Source organism: Hakea prostrata, chromosome 4, assembly GCF_041222555.1.
Source record: "Hakea prostrata isolate BN-2017 chromosome 4, UWA_Hpros_2, whole genome shotgun sequence".
NCBI lineage: Eukaryota > Viridiplantae > Streptophyta > Magnoliopsida > Proteales > Proteaceae > Hakea > Hakea prostrata.
Window position 1 is genome coordinate 25,712,189 of NC_142603.1, and position 22,971 is coordinate 25,735,159.

General features: G+C 39.1%; 1 non-coding gene across 1 annotated transcript; it reads right to left on the bottom strand.

Annotated features, from left to right (window-relative positions):
* Positions 1-13,783: 13,783 nt before the first annotated feature.
* On the bottom strand, positions 13,784-13,890 carry LOC149018600 (small nucleolar RNA R71). Its single transcript, XR_016173211.1, has one exon. It is a non-coding gene; the product is annotated as a small nucleolar RNA R71 (small nucleolar RNA).
* Positions 13,891-22,971: the final 9,081 nt, after the last annotated feature.

The window sequence follows — 22,971 nt, forward strand, 5'->3', positions numbered from 1 at the left end:
CACTATTACGATACGATCCGATAATAAAAAAAACAAAAAAACAAAAAATCCCTTTTTCTTTTTTCTGTCTTTTTTTCCATCGAATTTTTTTATTTTTTTTCTCCCTCTACGGTTCTTCCTCCACGTTCTCCACTCAACTTTTCTTTTCAAAGCAAAGTAATCATTGCATCAAGAAAAATAAAAAATAAAATAAAAAAAAAACTTCTTCTTCACAGTCAACAACTTCCTGACCGTACTTTTTTTTTAAAACCACGTTATCTTGGAAATAGTGAAACTCTTTTTCCCTCTGGTGGACGTAGGCAAGGTTTTGCCGAACCATGTTAAATTCCCTTTGTGTGCTTTGCTTGTGTTCTTCTCTATTAGCGATTGTGCATCCATTATTCCTAACAAGTGGTATTAAAGCGAGGTTCGGTGGATTGTCCGGAGGTGTGCGAAGATCCAGAAGGAGATGATAGGTGCCAGGAGAACGGAGAAGGTTTTGACGGATTGATCAAATGTACGATTCTAGATCTAGAATCGTGAAGTTTTTTTTTTTTAATTTAATTTTTTTTAATCTTTTTATTTCTTATGGTTTGAGCGGATTGGCTCAATAGAGGATTGAAAAAAAAAAAGAAAAAAGAAAAAGAGAAGGCGATCTTGTTTAAGATCATGGTTTAAAAAAAAAAAGTACAGTCAGGAAGTTGTTGACCGTGAAGAAGAAGTTTTTTTTTTTTTTTTTTTTTTTTTCTTTTTCTTTTTCTTGTTGCAATGATTACTTTGCTTTGAAAAAAAAAATTGAGTGGAGAATAAGTGTATTATCCACCGAACCTCGCTCTTGATACCACTTGTTAAGAATAATAGATGCACAACTACAAACAGAGAAGAATACAGGCAAAGCACACAAGGGGAATTTAACGTGGTTTGACAAAAACCTGCCTACGTTTACTAGGGAGAAAAATAGTTTCACTATTTCCAGGAAACTACACACCACTCTCAAACCCACAAAGTATTAGCCTTTGCTTCCGTGTCTACTAGGTTATCCCACAGAGACTATTTATAGGGAAACCTAAAACCCTAATCCCAATGTAATTACAAGTTTACCCCAGTACTAGTAATTGACCCAAACCCTGTTTCAATTACAAATACAACAAAAACCATAATTACATGGACCCACAGAATACAAGACACCCACCCAACAATCTCCACCTTGGCTTGAATTCTGCAAACCACCTTGAAGAAAACCGTTGATGATGTCTCTCTGCAATCACCAGTCTCTGTGTATCCACCACACCTTACCGCATGGTCCACATCCACTCCAGGGATGCTTTTGTACCGCCATCACTAAACCAGCACGGCGCACACCCTCCACCTAGGGTGTCTCGTACAGCTCGCCGTTATACGATGTGACGTGGCTCCATCTCTCTTATCACAGCCGGCTCCAAGAGATCACTGCAACTCACCAAATCCATAGCGAAAGTCACTCGCTTCTTTCCAAATTTGCCCTTGTTTTGTGCCTGAACAACCTGCAAATTCTGTCTACCTTTACCCCTTGCCAAAGTGTCAACTGGAGCTCCACCTGTTTCAACACTCCTCTGCAAGCTTATACAACTTACCAATCATCTTTCCCCGCATCACAACCATTGATCCCCTTGAAACCTTGAGAACTCCACCTTCAGATGACCATCTGAAACCTTTAGAATCTAGATTACTCAATGAAATCAGATTCTTCTTTAGATCTGGCACATGTTTAACCCCAGTCAAAGTTCGCAAAATCCCATCAAACATGTGAATCCGCACAGTCCCAACTCCGACAACCTTGCTTTTCGCATTATTTGCCATCTTGAGTGTACCACCTTCACATGCATGATATGTAGTAAACTGATTCTTGACTGAACACATGTGAAAAGAACACCCAGAATCTAAAATCCAATCTGAAGTATTCAAATCTGATGATGAAGTCAGAAGGACATCATCTCCTCCATCATTGCTCAATAAGACAGCAATAGATGATTCACCACTCTCCCCGTCCTTCCTTTTCCTATCCTCCTTACGCCTTAGACAATCTTTCCTTATATGACCTTCCTCTTTGCAATAGTAACAAGTTACTGTACGACCAATAGACTTTGAGCGACCCCTTGACTTGCTAGATCCCTCCATTCTCCCATTTGATCTTCCTCTACTATGACCACCCCTTACAACCAAGGCACTACTTTCATCTGACTCCCTATTACTGCTATTTTTCTGCCGTGTTTCATTCACCAGCAATGCAGTAATAACATCGTCAAGTTTCAAAGTATCCTTACCAAAAAGTAATGTGGTCACAATGTGATCAAATGACTGAGGCAATGATGCCAACAAAAGTAACGCCTTGTCTTCCTCCTTGATCTCCTCATCAAGAGCCGACAACTCCGTCAAAATCTTGTTGAACTCATTCAGGTGCTTATCAAAATTTGCTCCCTCTAACAACCGAATGCCATATAACTGTTTCTTTAAAAACAACCAATTTGTCAACGACTTGGACTTGTACCTGCTCTCCAGCTTTGCCCAGACTTCCTCTGAATCCGCCACCTCGATGACTTCACGAAGAACACTATCCGCAAGATACAACTGGATCGTACTATTTGCTAGATCCCTCAACTCTTGCCAATCATCTTCCTTCATCGCCTTTGGCTTTTCTGATTTTTTTCTTGAGAGCCTTAACAGTCCCTACCCATGTAAGGATGTTCTTCACCCGTTGTTGCCACACGGTGAAATCGTTATGACCATTAAAAAGTTCTATAGAGAAATTAGAACTCTTCACCGCCATCTGATTTGTGCCCTTCATACCCGTCAACAATCCAAAAACCCTGTTCGTTGACCTCCGTACGAATTCACAAAATCAATACCAATGGAGCAAAATCTCCTCGATCCGTCACTTCCACTGATTTCGGAACGTCCAAAAACCTTGGAACACTTAACTCTGTACAAAAACCCTTCACACAAAAACCTGTGGAAACAATCTGTACGATACGATCCGATAATAAAAAAAATAAAAATAAAATTTTCCTTTTCTTTTTCCGTCTTTTTCTCCAACCGAATTCATTTTTTTTTCATTGTTATGTTCCACCTTTTTTTAACGTTTCTCCCCTCAACTTTTTCAATATCTTTTTTTTCAAAGCAATGCCATCATTGCATAAAAAAAATATTTTCTTCCCCGCGGCCAACACCCCTGGCCGTCGCAACCTTTCATTTTTCTTTTTTCCTTTAATCCACGATCTCCTTTAGCCAATCCACTCAAATCATAAAAAATTAAAAGATAAAAAAGAACTTCACGATTCTATTCTACATTTAGAATCGTACCTTCAATCAATCCGTCGAAGCCTTCTCCGTTCTCCTGGCACCTATCCTCTCCTTTCTGGATCTTTGCACACCTTCGGCGACGATCTACTGAACCTCGCTCTGATACCACTTGTTAAGGATAATGGATGCACAACCACGAATAGAGAAGAACACAAGGGGAATTTAACGTGGTTCAGCAAAACCCTGCCTACGTCCACCAGAGAAAAAAGAGTTTCACTATTTCCAAGAAACTACACACCACTCTCACACCCACAAAGTATTAGCCTTTGCTTCCATGTCTACTAGGTTATCCCACAGAGACTATTTATAGGGAAACCTAAAACCCTAATCCCAATGTAATTACAAGTTTACCTCAGTACTAGTAATTGACCCAAACCCTGTTTCAATTACAAATACAACCAAAACCATAATTACATGGACCCACAGAATACAAGACACCCAAACCCAACAAGTAATGCATTTATTTAATCATTGGTAAAGCTTTCTTGATGACTTCTCTTTAATCTTATGTTTTGGGCTCTACAGTATATGGTCATGATACATCTTGGGCCTGCGGATGAATTGAAGCTATTGGTGGGACTTAGATATGTCAATTTCCTGAAAATATCAAAGGGGACCTTTGTGAGGCAAGAAATATAGGATATTGGGTGTGTTCTTATCTTCTTTCTTTCAGTAGTTAATGGTTCTCATATAGTCATATGTCTCATGGTATTTTATTTCTATTCTATGTAATAAATAGGTCTTAAAGCATTATTCTGCAGAGAGACTATTTTTGAGCCCAGAAGCTGATTTCTACGGAAGGTGTTTGATGGAAGATCTTGAGACACTCGGCCGTGAAGTTCCAGTTGAACTCCTGCTTGTGTAGGACGATGTTATATACCTGTAGCAGAGGCTTTCAATTCTTTGAGGCGTGGGGGGCTTTATGACTACTTTCCGTACAGAAATTTATGCACAAGGTCTTCTACACTGTGGCCATCCACAGGGCCAACATTATGAAGCCCCAAATCTTCAAACAAGGAAGCTGAGGAGGCTCCCAATATGTCTCTAGAAGCAATATCAAATGCCTGATCTGCAACTTGTTTTGTTAAGTTCTGTCATGGATTGATAAAAACAATTTCAGATCATTAGTTGTATTTGTTAGGAAGCCATGGTTTCCCAAAGGCATTAATTCAAAAATCTTGTTAAATTCTGCCATGGATTTTAGCACCCACATCTCTTGCACCGGGTAGTGATACCATGTCAAGTAAGGGTGCAACTGATTATGGATCCGGTTCTAGGCAATGGAAGTGAGATATAAATTTGAATCAAGACCCCAAGTGATTCTGAGATTGAAAACTAGATTCTATCTTGGTCAGTCTGGTTTGTATCTGGTTACATATACACTTTTTTTTTTTGGTAAAGTTACATACACAGTTGACACTTACATACCGTCCTTGTATTCAGTTATTAAATGGTTACTTCAGTGGTTACCATGTCCAATTTAAATCCTACTATGCTATTTAGTTCGTATTCATTTATGATACTCGATAGACAAAATAAAGCAAAATAAAAATGTCAAAATATTTAACCTGCTTAAGTGAAATATCTCAATCGTGATTTATATAAGATGGGTCTTGATTCTTGAGTCCTTTAGTATCATAGCAAATTCAAAAAGAGATGGACCATTACTTCTACACCTTCGATAGTAAGAGGGTGAATGGATGATAGAAGGTTGGTTGGATTCAATGGATTATTCGGTGAACCGGCTTAATTGGACGGATTTAAAGAGGGGCAGAACGTTTAATACAATCAACAGCTAAGATTTTTATGGTATACCATGTGGTGCTCATTTGTGCAGTCTTTGAATGGTCACTAGAATGAGCGCTTTTGAGGATTTGAGCCCCATTATGACTAGGGTTAGCCAACAAAACCCTAGTCACGGCCATCAATTTAAGTATGAACTATGAACACACTTTTCTCAAAATAGTAAACCATATACAATCCTCTTGAGTTTGCAAACTATACACTTACACCTTTGTAATTCATTTTATTACAAGGTCCCCCGCAAACACCAAAGAAAACCAAAACAAAAAAAAACCTTGCTAATATTTTTATAAGTGAGAAAACAAATTGAAAAATATATCAGCATTGCTAGCACCCCCCACCCCCCGTTCAACCTCAAAACGGAACCATAAAAGAGGCAGATAAGAAGAAAATAAACGAGAATTCACAACTCAAAACTCCATCATTCCAACAATAAGGGTGCATGTTATATCGAACATTAAGGGGGCAAACAAAAAAGAAAAAGTTGGGGATGAAACGTAATAGATTGCAATCCAGGGGAAATTTATAAATAAACAAAACCAGGAACAAGCGTTAAATCACATCCCCGTGCCCCTCTACGCACTGAACAGACCCAAACCCACCTATGTAGGTGGGCAGGTGGGCAGAGGGAAACTTTGGGGGTTCGGGGGTGGGGGGTTTGGGGGGGGGGGGTTTTTTAGACCTGGGTTGGATGGAGAATTGCAGGTAGAGTATTACGAGTGTGCCTTACTCCCCCAAAACTTTGCTAGGGCTTTGCTTAGAGCTCCTACAGGCTTTCAGGGCCATCAAGGGTGGCAGTTGGAAGAGAAACTTGCTTGTTGTCATTCAAGATGATGATGAGATCTGTATCATAATAACCGGCATTATTCATTGCTTCATATGCCTGTCCTGCAGTCATGGCTCCATCTCCAATTACAGAAATCACGGCTCCATCTCCAATTACAGAAATCACATGATTATTCTTGCCTTGTAAGTCTCTGGCAACAGCCATTCCTTTCAAACAGTAAAAGATAAAATGGTTTCAGAACAAGATGATCTGAGAAAGAAGAACTAAGAGTGTTTTTGAACTGTATAAACTGGGTACCTAAGGCAGCTGAGATACTGGTAGAACTATGGCCAGTGCCAAAAGCATCATAAACACTCCCATCCCTCTTCGGAAAGCCTGAAAGCCCACAAGTTTGCCTGATGGTATGCATTTTGGATCTCCGACCTGTCAATATTTTATGTGGATATGTCTGCAAGAACCCAGTTCCATCAACCATTAACAGCATTTCTTGCTTCATTCATGAAGTCACTACTCAAAGCACAGAAAACTACCTGATGCCCAACGTCCCATATGATCTTATCTTCTGGGGTATTGAATACATGGTGAAGGGAAACAGTGAGTTCCACCACTCCAAGATTGGAGCTCAGGTGCCCACCAGTTTTTGAAACACTGTATACAATTTCTTCCCTGAGCTCATCAGCTAACATCTCAAGTTCCTTGACAGAGAGATTTTTCATGTGAATTGGGTAGTTGGTTGTGTCCAAAATAGGAGTGTAAGGCTTCTGTCCAGAATTCAGGGTTCGGACAGCTTTTTGGCAGTGGTTTTTATCAGTCTTACCATCTGAATTATTGTCCATGCCACTACCCGTCACCCTGCAAAACTGCAATCCAAGAGAATGAACAGTCAACTTATTAGAAACAGGCCTTAGTTGAGTAAACCTAAACCAGAAGAGAAGAAAAGAACAGAAACCTTCTGCTTGTGCTGCTGCTGCCGACAAGAATTGGCCGGAAAATCAAGGGCAGAGATCACATTCTTCATTAGCAGAGACCACTAGAAAAAGCCATTACAGCTGATAATGATGGAGCTGATCAAGATTTTGAAGGTGAAGAGAGCAACAAGTGAAAATGGTTCTTATAGTGTGGATCTCCTACGCAGAAATTCTAAGGCCACCTTTCTGAAACAAACGTCTCTGCTTGTACGTACTTACCATGTTAATGCAAGACTGGTTCTCGTCCGTCATTGACAGTGAAACGCCAACCGACCTTACGTACGTTTTCACGATGTGTAAGTGTAACAGAGGATACTTCTTTCCAATCCTGTCCTTTTCCAATGTGGTAATTATTATTATTCCTCTTTACTTAATTATATATACTAAAACTCCCCTACCTTAGAAATTCCTCCCGTGCTTTTCCACCATTGCATCTCTTTCTGATTTATATATATGCCATTTTTTTCCTAATGAAAAAAAAAAAAAAAAATGCACGTTTTATATGCTTTTAAAAACCTATAGATAGATAGATTGTCCTCCCTTGTAATCTGTGACCTGCCTTAACTGACACAGAAGCAAAGCTGCCTTAAGAAAGAACCAACCAACTGCTCCCCACTCTATTTTGAGCAAACATACACCAACAAAAAAAAAAAAAAAACAAGTGTAGTGTAAGATTTCCAACATATTTGGCTTGGTTGTTTGGGTAGTTGTGTGATTCTGGATCCGCTATTTCGAGGTAGAGGATTACGTTTCTTTTTACCCTTTTTATTACATGTTTGGGTGGATGATCCACCTCTTCCTATTTATGGTTTACTTTAGCAACTGCTTAGAGGTAGACCTTGATCCTAAACATTTGATGGAAAAAAAATGAGGGGAGCACAATCTTGTGCAAGTCGAAGTGGATGACTCCAACTCATGAAATTCTTATAATAGATGTGTTTCCGGCACAATGATGCTAGCACAATCACAATTGTTTTCTACATAGAGGCAATAAGTCCAAGGAGGTTTTGGTTTTGAAGTTCCGTTCCTCCACAACTTTCCTCCTTCCTCTCATCCCCTGAGCCTATGGGTCACCAATCCTTGTAATTGGTTTGATGATGACCCGGGAAGAAAAAAGAAAAAGGATAGTTCCTATCATTGGTAGTAGCACTTCAATCACTTATATTTTCTTTTTCCACTAAAAATAGTGCCTTAAGCGCTGAAATTAGGATTGAAGTGTTGAAACTAAACCGAATGGGACCAATCCGAGGCTAATTGGATAAGGTATGGATTGGAGATTGACAAACCTATCAGTTTCGGGTTAGTTCGGTCCAACTGTCAGTGACTTGTTAGTCCAAATTGAATGGACCAACAAGATTGGGCCAAGTTGCTTCGATGTAGCCCAATTGTCCTACAATCTCCAAAGAAGTAAGGCTACAAACCAAAGTCCATTTGAGATTGCCATGGGGCAACAACCATTGACGCTATATATATGACAAGTTACACAGGGAAAAGCCCCTCGGTGTTCAAATATGACAAGATTGGGCCAAGTTGCTCGATGTAGCCCAATTGTCCTACAATCTCCAAAGAAGTAAGGCTACAAACTGAAGTCCATTTGAGATTGCCATGGGGCAACAACCATTGACGCTACATATATGACAAGTTACACTGGGAAAAGTGTGAAACCCGGCCCTAACCTTAACTCGGATACTCTTTTGTCTGTAGGTCCGAAGACCCGAAGTAGAAGTGATAGTCAATTATGGGCCATATTAATAGAAGACATAGTGTTCGACTCCGAACCTATGGAGATTGAAGATGATGCCCCATACTTGAAGACAATGTTGGATATAGAAAAGAGACTACACCTTGATGAAGAGAAGATTGGTTGATGACCATAGATCTTGGTGGGATATGATTTAAAACCATTTTTCCATGCTAGGTAAGTTATAGAATGTGTGTTTAAAGTTTCGTCTGATTCCGAGTAGTGGAAGACCCTAAAATCCCTGTCTTTGGATTTGTTGTCTGCTTGGGTCGACTACTTGGGTCGATCGGGCCAAAGCTACCCGACCAATCGACCCAGAGATGCTTAACTCGAGCAGAATCTTCTGTTTAGGTTATGTTGCTATATATACCCCATGGCTTCATGATTTTAGTATCCCTAGCCTCCAAAACACTTAGAGAACGAAGGGAAATCATCTCCAAGGCTCCAAAAGTGTAGAAGAAGATCTAATCTTGCAACCTTGCTAGTTCTCTCTCTTGTTCTTCAATCAAAGGTTAGTATTCAATCTTTTGTGTTCTTGATTCATTCTTTCCATGATCACTCTCATCTCTGAACTGAGATTATGATGAAGATGCTGCAACCTTGTAGTCATATCTTTACAATCTCTTTTCATTCTCTTATGTCATGATCATCTCATTCATTCTTAATATGATTTTTATGATTTTTTCTTAAACTATGATCATATTCTTATTTTGATTTATTCTAGCATTATAGATGCTTCTCTATGATTATTCATACCTCTGATTTACTGTGTTCTTGTACTAGAATGAGACCTTATCATCTCTAGTTCATCTCTTTCATTCATACCATGTTTCCAATGAAAACTATGTTTTTTTACCAAAATAGAAACTGATTCCAAATTAGTAAGTAATGGTTTTAATGGTTGTTTGATGTTTAAATTATGCTTTTTAGATTTAGACTACTGTGTTAGACATTCTCTCCAAGTTTCGTCGCATTCCGGATTGTGTAGCATAGGTTTCGGATCAAGATTCTCTTTTTGATTTTAAATTTGCTCTTGGGCAGACTGCCTGGGTCGACTGACTCAGTCAACCCAGCCATTCAACCCGCAAGAACAGAATCTGATTTCTTCGTTCGTTTCGATTCGATTGATGCTTATTCTTTTAGGACTACTTCCTAATGATTGTGTGATGCTATTTTAGGATTTATTTGCTAACTTTGGATTCATCCTTTTGTTCGTCCGGAATATATTCGAATCTATTTAAGGTAAGGAAAGTTGTTACCATATTAACATAGATTGCATAGATTTAGTTTCTAATTTGGGAACTACTTAGATTTGCTACTGTTATGTTAGTTTCTATTATGATATGAATGCTGTAAGTTGTGTAGGATCTTATTTCCTTATTTATTTCATGTACTTGATTATGTACGAATACTTATTCATGTATGTTGCTTATTCATTTAATCTTGTCTTATTATACTCTTTCATATGATGAGATATCTATCGTGGATGATATGACTGAATTATGATTGTGATTGTTTAGGTATGATTTGGGATTGGGGAATGTCCTTTTGACATTTCTGTCCTTGGACCTCATTGGGAGTAGTATGGGATATTTCCAATGTTGCCCTTTAACACTTTCCTGAATTATTGGTTATCATACCTAAGACTTGTCTAGCAGTGTTTGGCTAAGTTATACCCCTGTTATATCATACCCGATTTGGAAGGTTATTGAGACCGAACGACCCGTGGTAGCAATGGGGATTCATGGGTGCTCAAGACCGGTGAGTTATATCCATGAGGGGACATGAATCACATTGTGGGGACCATTTATGGGTAGAGTTGCATATGGATAGACTTGGGCTCATGGGCGTTCAAGACCGGTAACCAACTCGTGAGAGGACATGAGAGCTTCCCGTTTACTATATGTGGATGACCTATAGGGTTGATGAGTCCGTATTTGAGAGAGTCGGATACGCTGACTCTAGTGTGAAGGATATCAGAAAGGATCCCGAGAGGGGAGGAATGGACGTATCTGGATATGAGTTGATGTAACTAAGTAGATGACTTGCATTGGGCTAGGCTTTACCTTAACATGCGCCAGTACTTAGACCAAACGGTGATGTGAGAGAGAGGTGACTTAACCCCCAGCCATGGATTGTCCGAGAGGAATGAAGGACCCTTTGCCAACCAAGGATGAGTGAATTGAGACCTACCCAAAGAAGTATGGTGCTATGACTTAAAGCATGTCTACTATAGAGACTAGCATACATATAGTTAGATTCATACATGCATTGTCTGTCTCATATCATATCACATTATGCTTTGTTTATGCGATCATGTTATTTATGCTATTATGGAATAACTTGCCTTGCTAAGTTTCTTTTGAAACCCACTCCTTTTTGTACAACATCTTTTGTTAGATGATTCTGCAGGCCTTGATGACTATGAAGCGCAATATGAAGAAGCGCAAGATGAAGAAGCGTACCATACGCAAAGTGTTGGCAACTATGAAGATTACATTGAGGATTCCTTGAGTGGTCTCTCTTGTTACCAAGATTAGCCCTACTGTGGAGTGGGAGTGTCTGAGCGTGATTGATGAAGTCTATGTTTACGAAGACGTTCTTTACAAATTAGAATAGACTCAGCTTAGTTAGATTATATCTTTCTTTCTTGTCTTTAGAATCAGTTGTAATCTCCTTTGATTTTCGAACTACATTCCGCTGTACTCGTGGAGTGAGATTCCGCCTCACTCTATACTTGATTTATATATCTATTGGTATCATTTCCGCACTTTGATGACTATCTCATTACTTTACTTTGATTCATTTGAATAATATTGTTAACCTTGATTTAGTCTTGTTCTTGATTATATTGTTGTGAATGTGGGAGGTTGATTTTACTAACTACTGGATCTTGTGGACTATGGATCACATACTTGGGTATGCCAGATAGGGTACCGGCTGGGTGGATGTGACAAAAAGCCCCTCGGTGTTCAAATTAGCCAAGGAGCAGCAAGAGAAGGTATATGTGGCAAAATAAGGATGTCGGTGAGCAGTGGCTCCTTGGACCCTTGTGTATTCAAAAAGAAGCAAGGGGCTTATGATAACTCTATGAAATAGAGTTAAGTTGGGTAATTTTATACTTGAGATAGCTTGATTTAAGAGTATTTTGTTTTTGTTTTAGTGTGAGTTGTCGTTAGATGTTGTTTTAGTGAGTCTTAACAATTTAAGTCTTGTAAAGGTCTTTTATGTCATTCTTTCATGAATTTCTTTTCAATTAATGGATGAATTTCATTAACTCTCTTTCTCTTGGCATTGTAGGAGAAGACCCATAAGAGAAGAAGAACATGTCTTCTAACTTTGCTGTAAAGATGCTGCAGAGCAAAATATTCCCATATTGAATTCATATGGAAATTACTAGAAGGGGCTAACTAAATGGGACTTTCTTCTGGTAAATACGTGAATGTTCTCAACTTTGGATATCAGAAGGGAACATTCTATTCCTACAGTCCAGATTTCTACTCTATCACTAGGGGAATTTTTGGGGAAAAGAGAGAGAAGCGACAGAATGTAAAGGAGGCAGATTAGAATAGAAGGAAAGAGAGAAGAACTTAATTAGTGGAGAAGAAACAGAGTTCTGGAGAAAGAGACCTGCTGGCTCCAGAAAGCTGGAGCTTGTGTGGAAGCATTGCATCTCCTAGTTTTCTATTCAGTTTTATAATTCTATTTTCTTATACTCTAGCTGAATGATGTTGATGATTATATGTATTTCTGTGCTTTTGAATTATGATATGAGCTAAGTTCTCACTATGTTGGGATGGTAATAGTACCTGAACCTATATTTTGAGTTGTAATTATCCAGTGTTCTTTAGTTTTACTGCAGTACAGTTCATTATCAATGAATTCAACATGTTAGTTATTGATTAATTTCATTTATTGATTGATCATCCATGAATGAATGCTATGATTTTAGTTAACTGGAAAGTTAACTAAGTCTAGATGATTGCTGAATGGTGTGGGTTAGTTTAACCTTCATTTGGTTTTAACTAATTAGTAGGTTGGGTAGGAATTACTCACTTACCTCACGTTACCATGATTGGAATTGGGTATAAGTTGCATTCTCATTTCATTTCTCCATAGGAAAATGAGGATTTTGAATTAGGATGCTAATGCATATGTGGATTGGAAAATGCCATTATGTCATTTCGTTCCAGGGTTTTGATATATTTTGTGCTGTAGTATTGCTATAGTATCTACATTATAAATTCAGGGGAGGGGAAATTGATTTCCAACACTCATATCATTCATTAAAGGTCCTTCTATTGCATATTTTCCATTTAGGTTCTCAAGTTTAATTACCTGTCATTTGTTTATTTAGTTCATCAATCACAAATCAATCTTGTTACTCTTGTTTAAATCAGTTTTACTTTTACATTGAAAGTTAAAGATAAAATTCTCCATGGGATCGATACTCTACATATTATTTACTACTTGATTTCGATTCGTGCACTTGCGTAGCATCTTTAGATACAAGCAACTTTTTGGCGCCGTTGCCAGGGATTTTTGTCATTGATAATTGGTGTAGAAGTAATTTCTTTACTTTGATATTAGTTTTCTTTTATTCCTAGGTGCTTTTACCCTTGTATGAATCTGTAGCCTGATCAAGAGTTGATACCCTTTGACTTTGAAATCGAAAGGACATTTCGAGCTAGAAGAAAGGAGCAACGAGGTTTAGCAGAGGTTCAAACAATGGCTGAAGCAGTGATAAATGGAGTGAATAATAATGAGAATAGTATGGCAGCTGAGGGTGATGATAGAGATAGGGCCATTAGAGCATATGCTGTCCCAATGTTGCATGAGCTAAATCCAAGTATAGTAAGGCCAAAAATCCAAGTATTACATTTTTAACTTAAGCCTGTGATGCTCCAAATGCTTCAAACTGTAGGACAGTTCAGTGGGATGCCAACAAAAGATCCTCATCTCCATCTTAGACTCTTTGTGGAAGTAAGTGATTCTTTCATGATACCTGGAGGAACTGAAGAAGCTTTGAGATTGAAGCTATTCCCTTACTCATTGCGGGATAGGGCCAGAGCATGGTTGAACTCTTTACCTCCATAGTCCGTAGCCACATGGAATGATTTAGTAGAGAAGTTCTTGATGAAGTCCTTCCCTCCAACAAAGAATGCCAAGCTCAGGAATGATATCACTAGTTTTCAACAACTGTATAGTGAATCTTTGCATGAGGCATGAGAAAGATTTAAGAAGCTCTTGTGTAAATGTCCTCACCATAGAATTCCTCATTGGATTCAAATAGAGACTTTCTACAATGGTTTAAATGGAAAAACTCGGTCCATAGTGGATGCATCAGCAAATGGGGCTATATTGGCAAAGTCTTACAATGAAACTTATGAGATTTTGGAGAGAATGGCCAATAACAACTATCAATGGCTTGTTGAGAGAGCTGCTGTAAATAAGAGAGTAGCAGGGATTTATGAGTTGGATGCAATGACAACCTTAACTGCACAAGTGTGAAATCCAGCCCAAACCTTGTTAGGACACCCTATCTGTTTCGGGTGAAGAAAGGTTAGTTTAATGTTACACCTTGAAGTTGGACCTTGATTTCAATGTTCTATCTCCTTATTCTCTCTTTTCTTCTTCTTACTATTCTATCTTGATGTTTTGATTGTGGAGAAGGTGTTACACTACCTAACTACCTATTCTCTAATCTCCTTATGTCGGATGAACCCCCAACACCTATGCATTCCTTGAAACCACATGGTGAATCTCCTCAATTCTTCACCGATTTTGGTTGAGTTTTGGACAGCATGACCATTCTACTGTAGCTTCTATTCTAATTAATGTTTATCATGCTTGATCTTAGCCTTTGCTGCTGTTCCAATGTGTTTCATCTCCTTGAATCAATTCCCCTTTCTTTCTAGCCATTTTAGCCTTCTATGTTGACCATTGATATAAGCATTCTACTAAGTTTCTATTTTTGATTCCTCTCATTCTAGGATTAGTATTCTTTTGATTTTCTATTTAGTTATTCTTGCCTCTAATATGTTCTTGATATTCCATTAGAGAGAAGCCTTGTTCTCTCTAATTCTTCCCTTGAATCCATGGTCGGGTTTCTATGAGAACCATGTTGTTTCCAATTTAGAAACTCATGTTCCCAAGTAATAAAGTACTATTTTTGGACCATGGATGATGCCCAATCATGCTAGATAGTCTTAGTATGTTGGTGAAGTTCCTCGAATTGGATCAATCGGACTCAAACGAAGAAGTTATGACAAAAAGGCAACATACCGGCTCCATTGGTCGAGTGATTGGTGACCCAGAGACCAATCCAACGACCAATGAGATCTGTTTCAGATTTAGGTCTTTCTTGCTCTATTTAAGTCCAATCTCGGGATTAGTTGTCTCCTCTGCCTCCTAAGCCTCGGAACGAGTTAGAACTCCATTCAATCAATTTCCTTGCATCCTTGGTTGATCCCTGCACGAACTCAAGTAATCTTCTTCCTCTTGCATCAAAGGTATGTCTACACTCTCTCTTCTTCTCCATCTCTGTTTTTCTATCCTTTTTGGGCTGAGCAGTAGAGAAGATGCTGATCTCGGCAAACACTCTCACTCACCCTCAGATCTTCCTAGGGATTAATGGCTAATGCAATGATCTTAATCATGATCAATGCAAGCTTTTGAAGGAATCATGATCTAAATCATGATCTAAATCATGATCTTGTCTTTGTTCATCTTTTGATTCAAATTCTGATCTTCTTAGATCTGTTTATTGATCATATTAGTAGTCAATCGCTGTGTTTTCTTTACAAGAGTTGTAACCTATCAATCTCTAGTTCTTTCTTCTTGATCATACCATGCTTTTTCCAAGAACCATGACTAATAAATTTATGGTAAGTTTTGTTTCCTTATTTAGATTCATGTTCTTAGTCTTAGATCTATTTTTCTTGAAGATCTATGCATGCTTTTCATGATTTCTTTATCACAATCAATGATCCATCATCCTATCGTTCTTGTCCATGATTGTTACTATGAATTCTTTAAGAACCATGATTGATCTAACTATGGTAACTTTTGTGTCCTAATTTGTAACTTGAAGACTTAATTTGATTAGTGTTTTGAAGTCCTCTATATACTAGGATACTGTCATAGTAGTTTCCCCCTTGTTTGGTACCCTTTTGAACCACCAAATTCGGTTTTTTATTCTTAAAACTCGATTTTGAAGGTCATTGTCTCTATTGGTGACTCATTGGTCGACCGAGAAAGAGACCAATCCACCGACCAATGAGTACAGACAACTCCGAACTGGTCCGTGTTGGATATTTTGGTATCTTTTCTGTAGGGATCTTTCCTAATATGTTGTATACACTTGTTTAGGACCTTCTTCTCAAGTTTGCCAAGATCTTACTTGATTTCTTAGGATTCCTTTCGAGTTATAAAAGGTAAGGATGGTTACTTCTTTAACAACATAAATTGCATATCTTAGTTTCTATATTTGAATCTTGTTAATTTATTTCTTTAATTAGATTCTTATAATGTTATACTACTGTGGTACTATCTTGATATCAGTAGCATTACTTATTCATATTGAATTGACTCATGTATGATTTACTTATCAATTATATACAAAGTGATTGTAATTATTGATTTCTTTCCATATATGAAGTTACCATATATGTGATGATATGAATTGATGCATGTGTATGCTTAAGTATGGTTTGGAAAGGAGAGGTGTCTTTTGACACCGCCTGGACACACGGGAATAATGGGATGCCGAGAGCCCTCGGACACCCCAAACGTGGATGACAACTAGGACGCTAGAGGGGCAGAAGTCCGAACCAAGGAGGGGATTGAGACCGAACGACCCGGGAGCAAGGGGACAGGGCACCAAGACCGGAACCAACCCGGAGAGGACAGAACACAGGGGGGCCAATGGAGGGTGCATATGGATAGACTGGGCACGGGCCAAGACCGGTAACCAACCCATGAGAGGACGGAGAGCTCCACCAAGTGGATGACAAAGGGGATGAGTCCGAGTCGGGACAGAGGACCAGTGTGAAGGAACGGAAAGGATCGCGGGGACGAGGAATGGAGATCGGACCGACGAATAACTAAGTAGAAGACTGAGCAGGACGAAGCGAAGACCAAGGGAGGAGAGAGCGGGACAAACCCACCATGGAATGTCCCGAGGGATGCCGGACCAACCAACCGATGATGAGAGATTGAGACCTCCCAAAGAAGACGGGCAGACTTAAAGCAGCGCCAAAGAGACCAGCAAGAGAGTTAGAATAAAGGGCATACCAAGCAATGGTGAAACCGCATTTATGATCTGGGCTAAAACCGACAATCGGAGAGCAGTGGAATACGAGATAGTCCAATAAGGAAGAGCAAGGTGAAAAGATGAAGACAAAGATGAAGAAGAGCCAGAAAAGGGATAGATTTGTAGACACTACCATAGTAAGCAGAGGTACAGATGATACCCGCATAGTGGGAGTATATCGCAACTTAATGTGATTGGTATCTGTTGACGATATTAGTACGAGATCTTTTTGAATTTTATTATAACATAGAATACAATGATTTGTCTGCTTGATTATGTTATGGCAAATGGATATGATCGCCTAAACTTGATCTTTAGGGGTGGATCACACTCCGGGTATGCCGGTTAGGGTACCGGTGGGAGGATGTGACAACAAGTTTCCTCCTTAACTAGCGTGTTAAAATCAGTGAACCTTGCTGCTGTTGTACAAACACAACAAAATACAACTAGTCTCTTGTACAAATTGTGATGGGGAGCATTTCTTTGATAGCTATCCATCTAATCCAGAATCTGCCTACTATGTTGGAAATTTCAACAAGGCCAATAACCCCTATTCCAACACCTATAATCTTGGTTGGAGGCAGCACCCTAACTTCTCTTGGAATGCTCAAGGACAGAATGTAGGCCCATCTTCCATCCCAACCCGACCGCATCAGCTTCCAAGTGCTCAATAGCAAGTGAAGATTCAGCCTATGGAACCCTCTTCATCAATAGAGCTTCTATTGAAGGAGTATATGGCAAAGAATGATGCAATTAATCAGAGTCAAGCATCTTCATTGATGAATCTGGAGAATCAACTAAGACAGCTGGCTAGTGCTTTAAGTAATAGACCTCAAGGATCATTGCCAAGTGATACAGAAAATCCTAGCCGTGAAGGCAAAGAGCATTGCAAAGTTATTTCATTAAGGAGTGGAAAACCTCTAGAGCCACCTCATTCAAAGTCTAGTCAACAGAAAGAACCTATTTCTATCCAAGAAGAAGGGGAGAAGGAAAACACAATTGCTGTTCAAAAGGAACAATCTGATTCTGCAAAACAGTGTGCTGAACCCACGACTACAGCACCATTGCAACAAAGTTCTCCAGGAAAAACTAAGTTATAAATCACCCCTTTTCCTCAAAGATTTCATAAGCAGTAGCAAGGCCATCAATTCAAGAAATTCTTGGATGTTCTGAAGCAACTTCACATCAATATACCATTGGTAGAAGCACTTGAACTGTGAAATCCCCCGGATTTCTACCCCTTTAACCCGTGGCTTTGAAACCGAGAAAACCGGGCCTCGAGTTGACGGCAAATGTGGGCCATTCAAGTGGAGCCCGAAGGGTTGGAAATGGAACCAATGTTGGTGGATGACCCTTGTGATGACTCATCAACTCTCCTAAAGTTTAATTGAAGAGAGAAGATTAATCATGATGGTGTAACAAGGGTGATCTTGGAATGGCCATAGATCGGTGATGGAGAATCCGATTGACGCGAATAAGGTATCAAAACGAAGAGCGTCGAAAGACCTTTTCAACAAGACAAATGTGACACCCAGCCCAAATCTAGCCCGAAGACCCGATCTGTTTTGGGTGAAGTCGGGTTTGTTTAATGTTGACTTTGAAGTTTGACCGTGATTTCAGTTTTACTATCTTTGAAAATCTTAGGAAGCCATGTCAGACCTTTCCCTTAGAATTGATCCAATGTCCCAAAATGAGGAAGATGTCTTTGTGGGCCATCTCAGTAGAGGATATGGTGTTTGACCCAAAACCCATGGATATTGATGATGGTGTTTCCTTATGGAAACCTTATTTGATTTGGTGTTGAACTATTTATTTGTGAAGAAGAACTTGGTTGATGGACCTAAAGCTTAGTTGGACCTGGTTTGAAGACTTCCCTCCATACTAGGTAAGTAGTATGATGTGTTGAAAGAAGCCCATCCAAAAATATTGAAGTTAGGCCCATTAAATCCCTATTTTTGAACAAGTTGTCCAGGCAATGGCATTTTGGTAAATATCTGTTTTGAAGGTTTTCAAAAGCTTTATTTCTTTTAATTTCGTGGTAAACTATTCCCATTATGTTTCTAAACCTCTTGATAGTGTGGGATCGACCTTTGAACTTCCTCTTTGGCAATCAATCAACCACCGGGGGCAGTTTGGCCAGTTTGGTGAAATCCTAGTAATTCTTGAACTCTTTGTGATATGTAAAAGGGGGAACTCCATGTTTTTCACTCTCATTCTGTTTCTAAGCCTTGGAGAACGTGGGAAAAACCCTAGAACCTCTCCTTCGAAGCCAAGAAAGATCCTCAAGCATCTGTTCTGATTTCTTCATCGGTTCCTCTTCTAAAAGGTTAGTATTCAATTCGTTTCTTCTTTAATTCATTCTTTCTTCTCTACTTATGATATTCTGATTTTGAGATGGGTATTACACTGCTGTAATGACCTCTTCTTTAATTCTTTTAGCCCTAGAGTGAATCCCCCAATTCACTCTATGTTCTTGAAGCCATATGGCGATGATTCTTGAATTTGATTCCACCAAAGCTCTTAATGATACTTTCCCTAATTTTCTACCTATCTTTATGATTGTGGGGAAGGTCTCATATTATTACCATGACCTTCCCTTGTGTCCTCATGATTGAGGGGTTATTCCTTGGACCATTGGAAACCAAAAAGGAAGAGATTTTGAGGGGAAATTCTTGGGTAACCTTCATGAGAGGGTAACCAATTGGCAACCCTTCTATTTTCTATTAATTCTTTGGACTCTCCCCAAAACCTTTCTTGATTGTAAATTCTTTGTCCTAAGGGTGAATCTTTATTCTCCCTAGTCTTTCCGTGGGATACACGGATTCTTGTTAGTAATCCCTAATTGTATGATTTGAATTTCTTTCCCTTCACTTTAATTGAAAACCTTATTTTCTCTCATTAGTAGACCCTTCCTAATTCCATTCTTTATTTTGAAATACTAATGAGATATTCCTTTATCTATCTTGGGTTGTTTTTGTGAGAATTAATTATGGGTAACTCTCATGGGAGGTAACCAACTCTCATGAGAGGTAACCATATCTGAGACCCTATTGTTCTTTTATCTATTGGAAACTTCCCAACACTTTTTCAGATTGTGCATTCTTTGTTTCTCTTTCCCATGGGTGAATCTTGATTCGTTGTTTCTCTTTCCCTTGGGTGATATTTGTGTTAACCTAAACTTGATCACTATATTTTCTTTATGATCCATGTTTAACCTAATTAAGATTTCTAATTATTCTTTCTTCGTTCTTGTTCTTGATTGAGATCAGGAAGAAGATGATGCATTCTTGCAACCATCTATTCCATGATCTCATCCTATTCTTTGAGATCTATGATCATCATCATGATCTTAACCCTAGCCAAATAAATTCCTTGAAACCCTAATCCTTTTATGATCTTTCTGGAAACCTTTTGTAACCTTCCATGTGAGGGAAACCTCATGGGTAATGTTTCTATTAACCTAAACTAGATTTCCTATGATTTCTTGTTATTTTCTTGATAACAATCATTCCCTCTCTTCCCATGATCATAACCTTTTCATGAGCCATATGTTATGATGAAACCCTAACCCCTTTATTATTGACCTATTGAGATTGATTTTTCGGACTATGATCTCCCCCATGTCTTCATTTGGGTTAGGTTGTACTTGGTCTTCAACCCCATGAGCAAAGCACCCTTGTATAGCAATATACATGGGGGCGGTTGCTAGTGGCGGTTGATTGAACCAAGCGACCGCCTGAAGCGACCGCCCGGTCTGTTTTCGGGGTTTTGCCCTATTTTGCCCCCTGTTCGTTATAAATAGCATCCCTCGCCCTATTAACGCATTATTATGTTCGGGATTGCTATTTTGGGCGTTTAGGCGGCTGTGAAAACGTATGGGATTCAGGTCTGAAGTGCTGTTAATGATATGAAACCTTTTTCTCTTCTATTCTTGGTGATTCTGATTAAGGTAATGAATCTCCATCTGCAATTCTCTTCTTTTTAACCTCTAATTGATATGAACCCATCTCCTTTTTGTTAGTGGTTACCCAATTGATTTGTTGTACTCCCTTTCCAATGTTCTTGATGAGATCCTGTCCAGAAACGAATCCCTGCATTTGTTAATGGATGGATCTAATCAAGGGGAGAGTTTCTGGGTAATCCATTTATGGTATTTGTTAGGTTTCTTATCACCTAGTGTCTCTTGGAGTGTTAGATTCGAGACTTTGGCCATGATCACTCGAAACCCGGATTGAAAACGGATGATCAGAAGCCTGAGTTTCGGATTTGAAACTCTCTGTTTTTGGGGCGGTCACTAGTGGCGGTCGCTCAACCTAAGCGACCGACTCAAGCGACCGGCCGGTTTCCAGTGTCTATGTAAGTTTGATTTTGGATTTGTTTTGACTCTTGACTCTTATATATTCTTGTAACCCTCTATATAGGTGTTCTCTATTTCAAGTAGAAGTCTTATAATAGTTTCTGGAATTCAAGTTAGAGGAGTTTTACATAATTACAGGTAAGGACATGCATTCTTATTTATATGCAATTACATATACATGATGATTCAGTTGTTCTATTTACTATTCTTTGATCATGTAACTTGCTGTAATTGTATAAAGCATGTGAATCTTATTGTACACTTGCTATTTGTGGTGTTCCTTGATGTACTTCATCTTTCATGATATTGCACAACTGTTCATGGTATGATAAAGAGTGATTGTAGTGTAGTTGTGATGGAAGGGGTATTCCTTTGGAATATCTTAGCTTGGGATATCAGAAGGCTGTGGAATGGGACACATGCCTGCTGATGTCTCCAGCATTATCATGATTACTTGATGACATACTTAGGGAGTCTAGAATTGCATGGCTAGGTACCCCACATGCTATTACCCTTTCGGCAGGGGAATTGAAGCCGGGTGACCCGTGACAATGGTGATGTGACTATGTTTCATCCAACAGCGGTAACCAGTCCGTGCGGAGACTCAGTGGTCTACTATTGGTCATGTAATGGTAGGGTTGCATATGTTAGGGTTGGGCTCATGGACGTCCAAGGAATGGACCGGGTGTCGTGAGGAGTCATGAGAGCATCCGCCCCAATAATATGTGGATGACCATAGGGTTAAGGAGTGGAGTCCAACAGCGGTAGCCAGTCCATGAGGGTTCTCACTCCTAGGTTGCGAAGGATACTGAACCGAGTTGGTCGGTGCCATAGGGGAAGTATCTGGACTCCATATAGTATGTTACCATTATGACCTTGCATTGGATTAGAAACCCCGACATGCGCCTAGTACTCATTGCCAATGGTCGTGGTGAGAGAGTGTTGACTTAACCACCAGCCACGGTTTTGAGAGCCAGGTGTGGACTTACCCCTTTGCCCAGGATCCCTATAGAGGTAACCAGTCCTTGCCGGATCAGAGTGATGAGACTTACCCAGAGGAGGGCTGGTGTATATCTTAATGCATGTCAGCTGTTAGAGACTTGCATAGTTAGATCTTAGTAGCATTCATATTTCTGCATATCATCCATATCATTTCATGTGTGCATTCGTGGATTGTATTGACATATATATGAGAATTGTCCTGTTCTCATCGAGTTCGTTGGAACTCATTCCTTTCATTGTATATATTATATGAATTGTACAGATGGTGGCACAATGTCTAAAGTTAGAGATGATTCATATGAAAGAGCCTTCTCGTATGAAGCTGGTGTGAGACAGACAGTGATACATGGACTTGCAGAGCATGAAGCCTCCTGAAGATGCTTGTGTGCATTTTTGGCACTCATTGATGGCCGAAAGAGGCAGATTGCTAGGATTTTGATGATCGTATGAAGAAAGATTAGAGGACCCCTCTACTTGCTAATTTAGAAAACTAGTTTTTAGATTTATAAAAGAAAACCAGAGAGAAGATTATTTATTACTTATTTTGCTTCCGCTGATCTCGATATTACTTTTGATTCTTGATCTTCCTTCTTTTGTTCATTCTTGGATATTTATTGGAGTATTTGGACTCCGGTAACCTTTTTATTGATTATTGTACTATTCTTGCTCTTGATTCATGTA